Below are 9,301 nucleotides of genomic sequence, written 5' to 3'. Positions count from 1 at the left end.
ATTGTGACATTCCATTAATATTTGCTTAGTTCATCACATGACTGAGGAATCTCCTCAAGCTGATGTTTTATAGCTGTGGCTTAAAAGTTTTTATTGAGCTTTAGAAACATAAAGAGAATATACAACAGGAGTCAAAAAAGAAAGATCAAGGAAAAAAAAAAAAAGTGATTTTTTAATGAAGCCTGTGATTCTCATTGAATTTTGATTGACTTAATCAAAAGCCACATAAAAATATGATGTAGGAATACCAATCAGAGTTTGGAAGTAGAATTTCATGGCAGAAAATGTTATAATAATTTGGAAATGCTTTTAAAATCATACAAAACTCTTTCACTTGTGAAAAAAGTAGTCACAGCCAGAACTAGAGTTTATAAGTATCATAAGCGCACTTCCTTGCTGATAGTAAAATCTAATCGAGTTTATTTGAAGGGACTTAACCTACATTTTTAGAATATCCCATTGTCTGAGTTTTGAGGATAAAACCCCACTGACGTTGTTCCATACTGAAAATGAAACTGAACAATTAGTTGATCAGGAAAGTGGTAGCAGATGTGAAGACCAGGGTCAAAGCCATTTGGAGGTAGACTCTACTCCATGAGCTTCTTTTCTTATGAAGTAGAACATAGTCTACAGGAGGGATTTCAAATGCCTTTCATACCATCTGTTCCTAAATAATCCATGGTCTTTTAGGGATTTTGCAAATTTGTTTTTAACTTTGCCAAATTACCCATATTACAAAGAGCCTACATATTTTACCTAATTTCTGGGTGATTTGCATCCAGAGTAACAGAAGGCTCATCCATATCCATTCATCTCTCCTCAAGTTTATAATTGCAAAGCTTCTACAGCTCCAGCTTTGAAGTGTAAGATCTATGGTATTTCAAACAACATATATATTTATTTGTAACTAAGGGGAAGTAAGTATTTTTTTTTCCTATTCTCTATCAGACTGTGACTGATATTAGTTGGATACAGAAGAAATGAACTTTTAAGTTTCATATTAAATCTAAAGTGTGTTTTGAGTTCGAAACACTATCAAACATGTGATGAAAAAACCAGAATCTAAATCTGTATACAATTCATAAGGGAAGTGGTACACTTTCTTTATAATCTATTTAGCATCATATACATCCCCCAAAGCTAGGGTATCCAAACACAGTGTGATCCATAGGTTTACACATTACTCAAGATGTATGATCAGATCTCAGAAAACAGCAAATGCTATCAATAAAACATGAAGCAAAGTTAATTACAAGCTTCCATTCCGAGTCACCCTGCTGCTTATGGCCCATTACAATGAATCATTCCTAACATGTAGGAGAGACTGACAGAGATTTTATAAACTTTCCATTCTCCTACTTTTCCCTATGTAATACGTGCTTGCTGTACACTAGGAAAGTGATTAAGTATCAATTTCATGTAGAATAAGGAATAAATGTTTAAAAGACTAATGAGACACTATTTTTACTGCTTAGAGTACTGTGACTAACTAGTGAGTCAGATGAATGCCTCTATCATTTTAATTAGCCATTGGCTGAACCTCTTTTTTTTTCCCTTAAACCCTCTATTTTATATTTTTAAGTACTTTTGTCAATTTTTTCCTTGCAGGAAAGTGCTTTTCAAATGGTGAGATGGACAATTTGTTTTCTAAAGATCTTCCTGGAATGTACACTTATTGCATGTTTGATTAAACTTGTGGGAAACTGAAACCACAGTTATATGACCTTGATACTTCATTGTCAGAGCTTTGTATCAATGACTTTTCTGGGATGTACATATTTACGAGTCTGTTACCTGTCTCTAATGGCATAGTACATATTTACTGAAAACTTCTTCTACAGCAATCTTTCTTTGATCAAGTGTTATAGAAAACATCTGCTCATGGCGCTTTAACTGATTCTGTTATGTCTTTGGAACTGCTATTTCTGAGGAAATATTCAATTTCAAGTGTTATAAATCTTCTTAATGCCAAAGTTCTTTCTACATGCTACAGTGCTCTTTGAGATTTCATCTCTATGATTCTGTATTGCCCATTGATTTGAATTGTACCTCACTGGACTAAGCCTTTCCCTCTCTGAATCAAGAGCAAAAGTGAACATTAGGTAATAACATAATGATACAAGTGAGATTTCTCTCAGAACTATCCCAGTAACTGAAATCAGAATAGAATTTTAGAATACTTTAGAGAAATACTTTTAATCAAATGACTATCATCTAATATGATGTTAGCAAAACTAGTTGTCTCTTCAGGGGAAATACTCACATTCTCTTCTAGTAAAAATGCACACATATATGCATTTTTCATTTGTACTTACGCAGAGTTTAAAAGCCCTCCTGGTCCAATGTACATACTTTATATCTTTAAGTAAGTCCAAACTCTATATCAGAATTAGTCTAAATAAAGGTCTTTGTTAACTTTAATGCCACATTCCTCAAAATAAAAGAAGTGAAGATTTGACATTTACTGTTTGTGAGTAGAAGGCAATTGGTGTGTGGTATTTGACTTAGGATCAATAGAAATCCTTATTTCACATTCATGCTAGGAAAAAAATTCTTTATTTCTTTGCTGCTTCACATTTTGGAATACAGTTTACTAAAGGAGGGCAGTTTTCTGCTGCTTTTACAGTAGCAAAACAAGAAACATTACACAGTATAAATTGGCTTTGAGTTCTAAAGAGTTTCCAGTCTCCTACAACAAACAGAATTGCTTGTCACAAATTCTGGAAGACTTTGTGTGAGACAGTGTAGTGTGCTTAAAGAAGCTAATACTTACTGGCCTGGAGGCCTTTTTTTTTTTTTTTTTAATTATTATTATTATTATTATTATTATTATTATCAAGGAGTGCAAATAAATTTGCTTGTTAGGGCAGAAATTTAAGGTCAATGCTCAGGTGTCAGAAATCATGGATCTAGGAAGAAACAGATTAACAAAGCCCAAAATACAGAGTCAACATAAGCAGCACAGAAGTGCTGTTTTAATTCTGTAAGAAAGAACTGATTCCAGTTATTATTGTCTTTCTCAAGAGTAATTTAGTCCAGATTTTAAGAATAAAAACATACTATAAATTATAATTCTACAGTTTTTGTGCAATTTTGTTTCTCACTCTAATCAGTACTCATTTTTGCCTTTCTATTGCTTAAAATGTGTATTGCATTCTTGTCAAGAGGTAAGTTAATGTTTACTGATTTAAGAATAAATTCAGGAATATAAAGCATGCTTAATTTGTGAATGCTTATTTCTGCAGTTCTAATATTAAAGACTCATAGAACTGCATGAATCTTGAGAGGTCATTTATTGTATGATCAACAGAGACCCATATTTATGTCATTCCTAATATATATCCATCTTTTTACTAGTTTTGGAGATTGAAATTTACATGCTCCCCTACATTTTCAAAGAACACATTTTTCCTTATTTTGAATCTCTGTCTTCCTTGCAGCAGTGAGTATTCTCCAATTTTGCCTGCCATCGTCACAAAGAACAATTAAGTTTTGGGGAAAAAAAAAACACATTAATGCATTAAATGCATCATAAATATAATCTTCCAGTTTTCTCTTGTCTAGTCTTTTCTACTTTAGGCTATGTAAACCTGAGTCATCCAGGTTTTCCCAGCAGAACATGCTAATAGACCACTTCTCATCCTTATTTTCCTCTTGCTCCATTGGACCTAATTTTGTCATGAATTAGAGATTAGGCTGCAGTGGTGCCCAGTGACAGAGCAAGAATTAAAGGGCACAAATTGAAACACAGGAAATTCTGCGTGAATAAAACACACTACCACCTTTAAAAATAAATAAGTAAAATAACAAGAAGTTTTATTTTGACCATCTGTGAGAGTGATCGCTTGCTGGAACAGGTTTCATGGAGATGTTTTGGAGTATCCATCCCTATAGATAGTTAAAACCCAACTAGACACAATCCTGAGCTGGCCCTGCTTTGAGCAGGAGAACTGGACTAGAGAACTACTTTGCCTCTATTCTACGATTCTGTGAAAATAACATTTAAGTCTAGGTTATAGCTATAGAACTGCCTTTCTTAAGAGAACAGGAAAAACATAATTCACCATCTTAGAAATCTCTAAGATATTTCAATTATATAGAAAGTGTAGAGAATATTGATTAAGAAAAATCAGGAAAAGAAAGATTTACACACAAGTATAAAGGTTAAAATAAATGCTGATGAGAATGTTGCTATGTGAAGTTGTGTAGAACAATTAGCAAGCTCAAACGTTTAACTAAATGGTGTTAATCTTTTATGTGAAGAAAGAAAATTTCTTCTGCATGTTTGTCAGATTCATGGTTGAATAAGGAAAAAGGCAAATTGGTTCCCTGTGCTTTAACAACCCCAAGACATTTGTTCATCTTTCTGAGCATAAGCCTTTTACTCACTTTTAAATAGCTACTCAGGATGTATTTTTCTTTGTTGGTGTATGACTTATATCCATTTTCTGTCACAAGAAATGACATAAAATGTTCATTTATAAAGAAAAATTGATCACTGACACACTAACTTCTCCCTTAAATGTGATTCTTCACATGAAATTATGCTTAACTTCCATTTCACTAGATCATAATATGTTTATTAAAATATCCTGATAATGTGCTGTTTTCAGAACAAAACCATGATTACAGTTGTGTATGTGCTCATATGTGAATATGAGTTGTTAAGAAAGCAGCTTTGACAAGCAAGATTCTTTTTCCTAATATGACGTATTTTATCCTGTTTTTACTAAAATAGGATTATTTTAAACAATTATACAGCTGCAGCACTTTGTAGTTGCTAATGCTTGACTTCAGTTTTTTTGCATGTGTGCATTTTCTTTCACCCTATTTGGACAAGTCTGTTTTTCATAACACCAGTATTTCTAAAGCTAAACAAATAATTGATGGTGTCTCCTTATTTGCTAGCACTATTAATTTGGGTGAACTCTCAAAAATCAATACATCCCTCTTTTGTATTGCAAACATGTAAGTTGTTCTTTGGCTATTAGTGTTCTCCTACTCTCAGGGGTTTCAGTACTCAGTATTTTCAATATATTTGTCAATAATAAAAGCAAAGAAATACAGTACAATTCTTCAGCTGATGTGGGAGTATATATACCCAGATGTATATGAAATGGAATGAGGAAATACATGGAAAAGTGCCACTCATTTTTTCTCTGTCCCACAGATTTTGTTTAATGCTAAATGGAGCCATTTAGTAAAATAGCTGAGGTAGCTAGAAATCATATACTCCAGGGTTTACCTACATTAAACATGTGAATTCACCCACTTTCATTTATCATAATACAACTGAATTTCCTCTAGCACTAGCCAGAAAATTTCATTTCTTCATTGAACTCATTGAGAAAGTATTATTAAAAATAAAAATAATATAATTTATCTCCTTAAAACTTAAAGGAAACAACATAGTTTAAGAATTATGATATACTGAAGAAAATAGGTAGGGATAAGACAATAATAACCATGGAGGAAAAGAAAATGCTACATACATAAAGAAGTAAATACTTTCTGTCTTATTCCATACCCTAGACAGTGAAGTAGTTACTCATGCTATGAGAGAATCAGTTTCAAAACAACCTAGGACTACAAACTCTGCTAGAAGATACTCCAGGGTGGACTTCTGTCAAACTTATTTTGTGGATTCTGCAGCATTTATTCATGGAGATGCACAAAATCAGATTTTTCAAGATCACAAATGGAGCACCCGTCCAGACATAGGAGATTGTTTCTATCACGTTTTCCAAGTCCTGTGGTAAACTATTTGAGCATATTTATTAAAACAGAACATATTTAAAGTTAGAAAATCTAGAGGATACCACGTGCATAAAGTCTTAGACTTGTAAGAAAAAAATCTGAAACTCTGAAAGTTCTTTTACATCCCAATGTTACGGAAAGATCATCATAGGAAACAAAAGAAAATAACATCAACTACTTGCACTCAGTTCTTCTGCCAGTTTCCTTTCTCTCTTTGCATGGATCAGAGACAGAATAGAAATATTATTTTCACATATTCCTACTGAAGATTTGGGTGAAACAGGAGTTTTTCAATGGATGAACAAATCACTACATTTTGTACTTGAGGATAAACTTTCTGTTATGATCTACACAGTCCTCAGAATTTACTCTGCTTATGGTAATCTGAAGAGCTTTAGGATTGGAACTTCTGGAAATTTCATGAGGAATATAGGAAGCTGACATAAGAAACCACAAGGGATTTATTTTATTACTGACTTTTCTGCTCATAAGGAAGCAAAATTTCTTCTGACAGGTTCTGGGCAGTACCAGGGCAAGTATTCACAGATAGGCTGATAGTCATATACTATGGTCATCTACAGAAAGAAGAGCTGAGTTCACCCAACTTGTGAAGGGGCCTTCTGACTACATCGCACTCTTCCTCAGAATAGTGGCTTGTTGCCATGTGCTACAGTCTAAAACCTACAAAACTAGTCAAAATTCTCTCCTTAAATTTTTAACTTCTATTTATTTGCTATAGTATTTCTCATCATTCTCTGTGTAGCTTTGCTGCCTTGATGAGTCACTTCATTTTAGCTTTGATAACATCTGCAGTAATAAAAAATTGAAGAAGTATACTAGGTATTTTGGTGCTTCCAGTTTTTGCAGTTTGCAGCTGATACAGTAATTTTAAAAAGCTTAGAGAATTAGACATCTGGAATACTTCTAGAAGAATCAATACTCAAGCAGTAGCGTTTGAAGCTACTGAAGTCATTTTTGGTAATTACATTTTAGTAGTTGTAAAAAGGGAAAGACGAAATGAAATATCTTTTCCAGTTGGAATGGCTGGTTGGTTACTGTTATAGTACTAGGCCACAACACCATCTTTGCAATTTTTCTTAGAACTGTGTTGCCCAGAAAAAGTACATATTCTGCCAATTTTGAATAAATAAATAAATAAATAAATAAACTGGCTTTCACATAAAAACAATTCTAATCAAGTAGATTAAAAGAAAAGTAGAAAAAAAAATGTAATGCTGTAAAATTGTGTCATTTGAAAATTCTTTTACACTCTAATGTTAGGGTGTTGTGGTTTCAAGCGTAGTACGGCAAGAGGGCCCTTTATTCTCCTTTCCAGGAGAAGGAAAGAAAAACAACACAGTTAAGATAAGGAAATATAGCAAAGTTACTACAAACGGTAAAAGAACGTAAGATAATAACAAGAAAAATGGTTACAATTAATAACTCAAATGGGAGAGAGAGGAAAGCTATGACCCTGCCGCTTGCTGTGCTGCCAGAACCCTGTAGCCTGTTACCCGGAATTACACATCATGTGGAGGCTCTTGGGTAATGTAGTACTTCTACTGTATCTTCCTCTTGGACAGTCAGAACTCTCATGAGACTGCCTTAAAATCAAGAAGTACAGCTCAACAATGTACTGTGCCTCTGCACAGAACAGCCTGTTGCATGGTGTCATCATGTGGAACACTGATATAACCAGGAACAACTTTAAAACAGTGAATGTCTCTTTAGGAGTGGAGAAAAGAGATCTGAATGTTTTCTAGCTTTTTGTCCTTTCTGACATTATTTTTCCACAGTGCATAAGATACTCTTTCCTGTTATCTTTATATATATAGCCTATAATATAGATGAAATTTGTTGTTGCAATAGAATGCTTTTTGTTTATTTGCTGCCAGGCTTCTTCATGAGACAGCTCTTTTCCACCAGTGAGCCTGACTATAGAAGAACTAAAACACTGGCATAAAGTTGAAAAAATACCTCCAGGAACTCAGAATGCATATAGAACAATTTCAGTGCATAACTAGTTTACTTGTAAATACTGACTTTTCTGTGATGCTTGACTTTCAAGTATCATAGGCTATTTTCTCTCTTTGAAGTTGGGAACAACTTTGTATGTGCTTTACAGATAAGACATTAAGATAAAAAAAAATTATGGTTTGCCCAAGGTCGTATTGGAAATCTGATCCTTTGAATCATGATCAATGTGCCAAACTGGAGTTCAAATTGTACTTTAAATGCTTTAAACTTTAAACTGTGTTCTACTTAGCTGCCTGTTGTGTTAAACAGCAATGTGAAGTTATTTAGATTTATCCCATCAGACATGAGCATGGAGATGGCTTCTAGTATATAGTTGGTGAACATACTAAATAAATAAGAGACAAAGTAAAACAAAGTGTCTGCCAGGATGCCAAATACTGGTTCAGAGGTACATAATTCCAATGGTTTTGACACTGCCATATAAAAATATGTAAAAAATTGTATTTTCGGCTTTCACAGAAGGTGTTACTGGATTCTGAAGGATCAAGAATAGACAATCCAGTTCTGTTCTCTTGAATTCCACTTTCAAAATATAGTACTATGGATGTAATCCTCACCATGAGCTCTACTACCTTCTGGTGGGATAACTAATGTAGTCTGTTTTCTTTCAGTGAACTAAAATTAACAGCACACTTGTCATTATTCAAATAATTATAGCTTCTAAACTCAGCTCTTAAGATTCTCATTTGGTGTAAGTTTGTGTAGCTGTTGATGTAACTGTGGTGTGCTAATTTACTGCAGCTGATGATTTGGCCTAGGGTGCTTTACTTTGAATGGAAACAATAACAATTCTGGCAACATCTAGAATTCTTTATTATTGCATTTATGTAAATTACTTTCAATTAACCAGAGCAACTTGTTTTGGAGCAACAGATGTGAACCTTAAACTCAAGGAAAACTTATGATTTGGTCCACAGTTCCCACAGTTCCCATTCCTTGTGTTGGCACTGTGGTCTGTAGGCTGTGTTGTCATGGTGTGTCTCTTGCTGTCTGTCTTTATTACGGTCACAGCAGCATGTCCTGTACATAGCTGCACACTCAATTACTTATACAGACAAAACTAAGAAACAAAAAGGCCTGCTTTCACAGGGTAATTAATCCTCTGGAGTCCCATAGGCAACAAGTAGTGGCACAACCAATGTCAGAACTAGCTGACTAATCTGCCAGTGTATGCATGTGTCTCAATTTGCAATACATTCTGTTGTTTGCTGGTATTTACACATTCAGCTGTTAACTGTCCCTTGTCATACAACAGAACTGAGCACTTCTTAATTCAGAATAACTTGACAACCACTGTTCATTGTCAGCATGTTTTTTTCACATTGCATTTTCTTTTTTTAGTCTGTTGAGAAAACCTACATTTATGTTTAAACATTAGAGGGCAATATCACTGCCTTTTAAAAGTACAAATTTAATAATGTTATATCAACTACATTCTTCAGTTTGGTTTTCATCATCCTTTGTATGTTACCTTCATCAGACTTCTTTTAAAAGTATGCAATAATAT

The sequence above is a fragment of the Excalfactoria chinensis genome, chromosome 3 (assembly GCF_039878825.1).
Source record: "Excalfactoria chinensis isolate bCotChi1 chromosome 3, bCotChi1.hap2, whole genome shotgun sequence".
NCBI lineage: Eukaryota > Metazoa > Chordata > Aves > Galliformes > Phasianidae > Excalfactoria > Excalfactoria chinensis.
Note: the sequence above shows the minus strand (reverse complement) of the source record.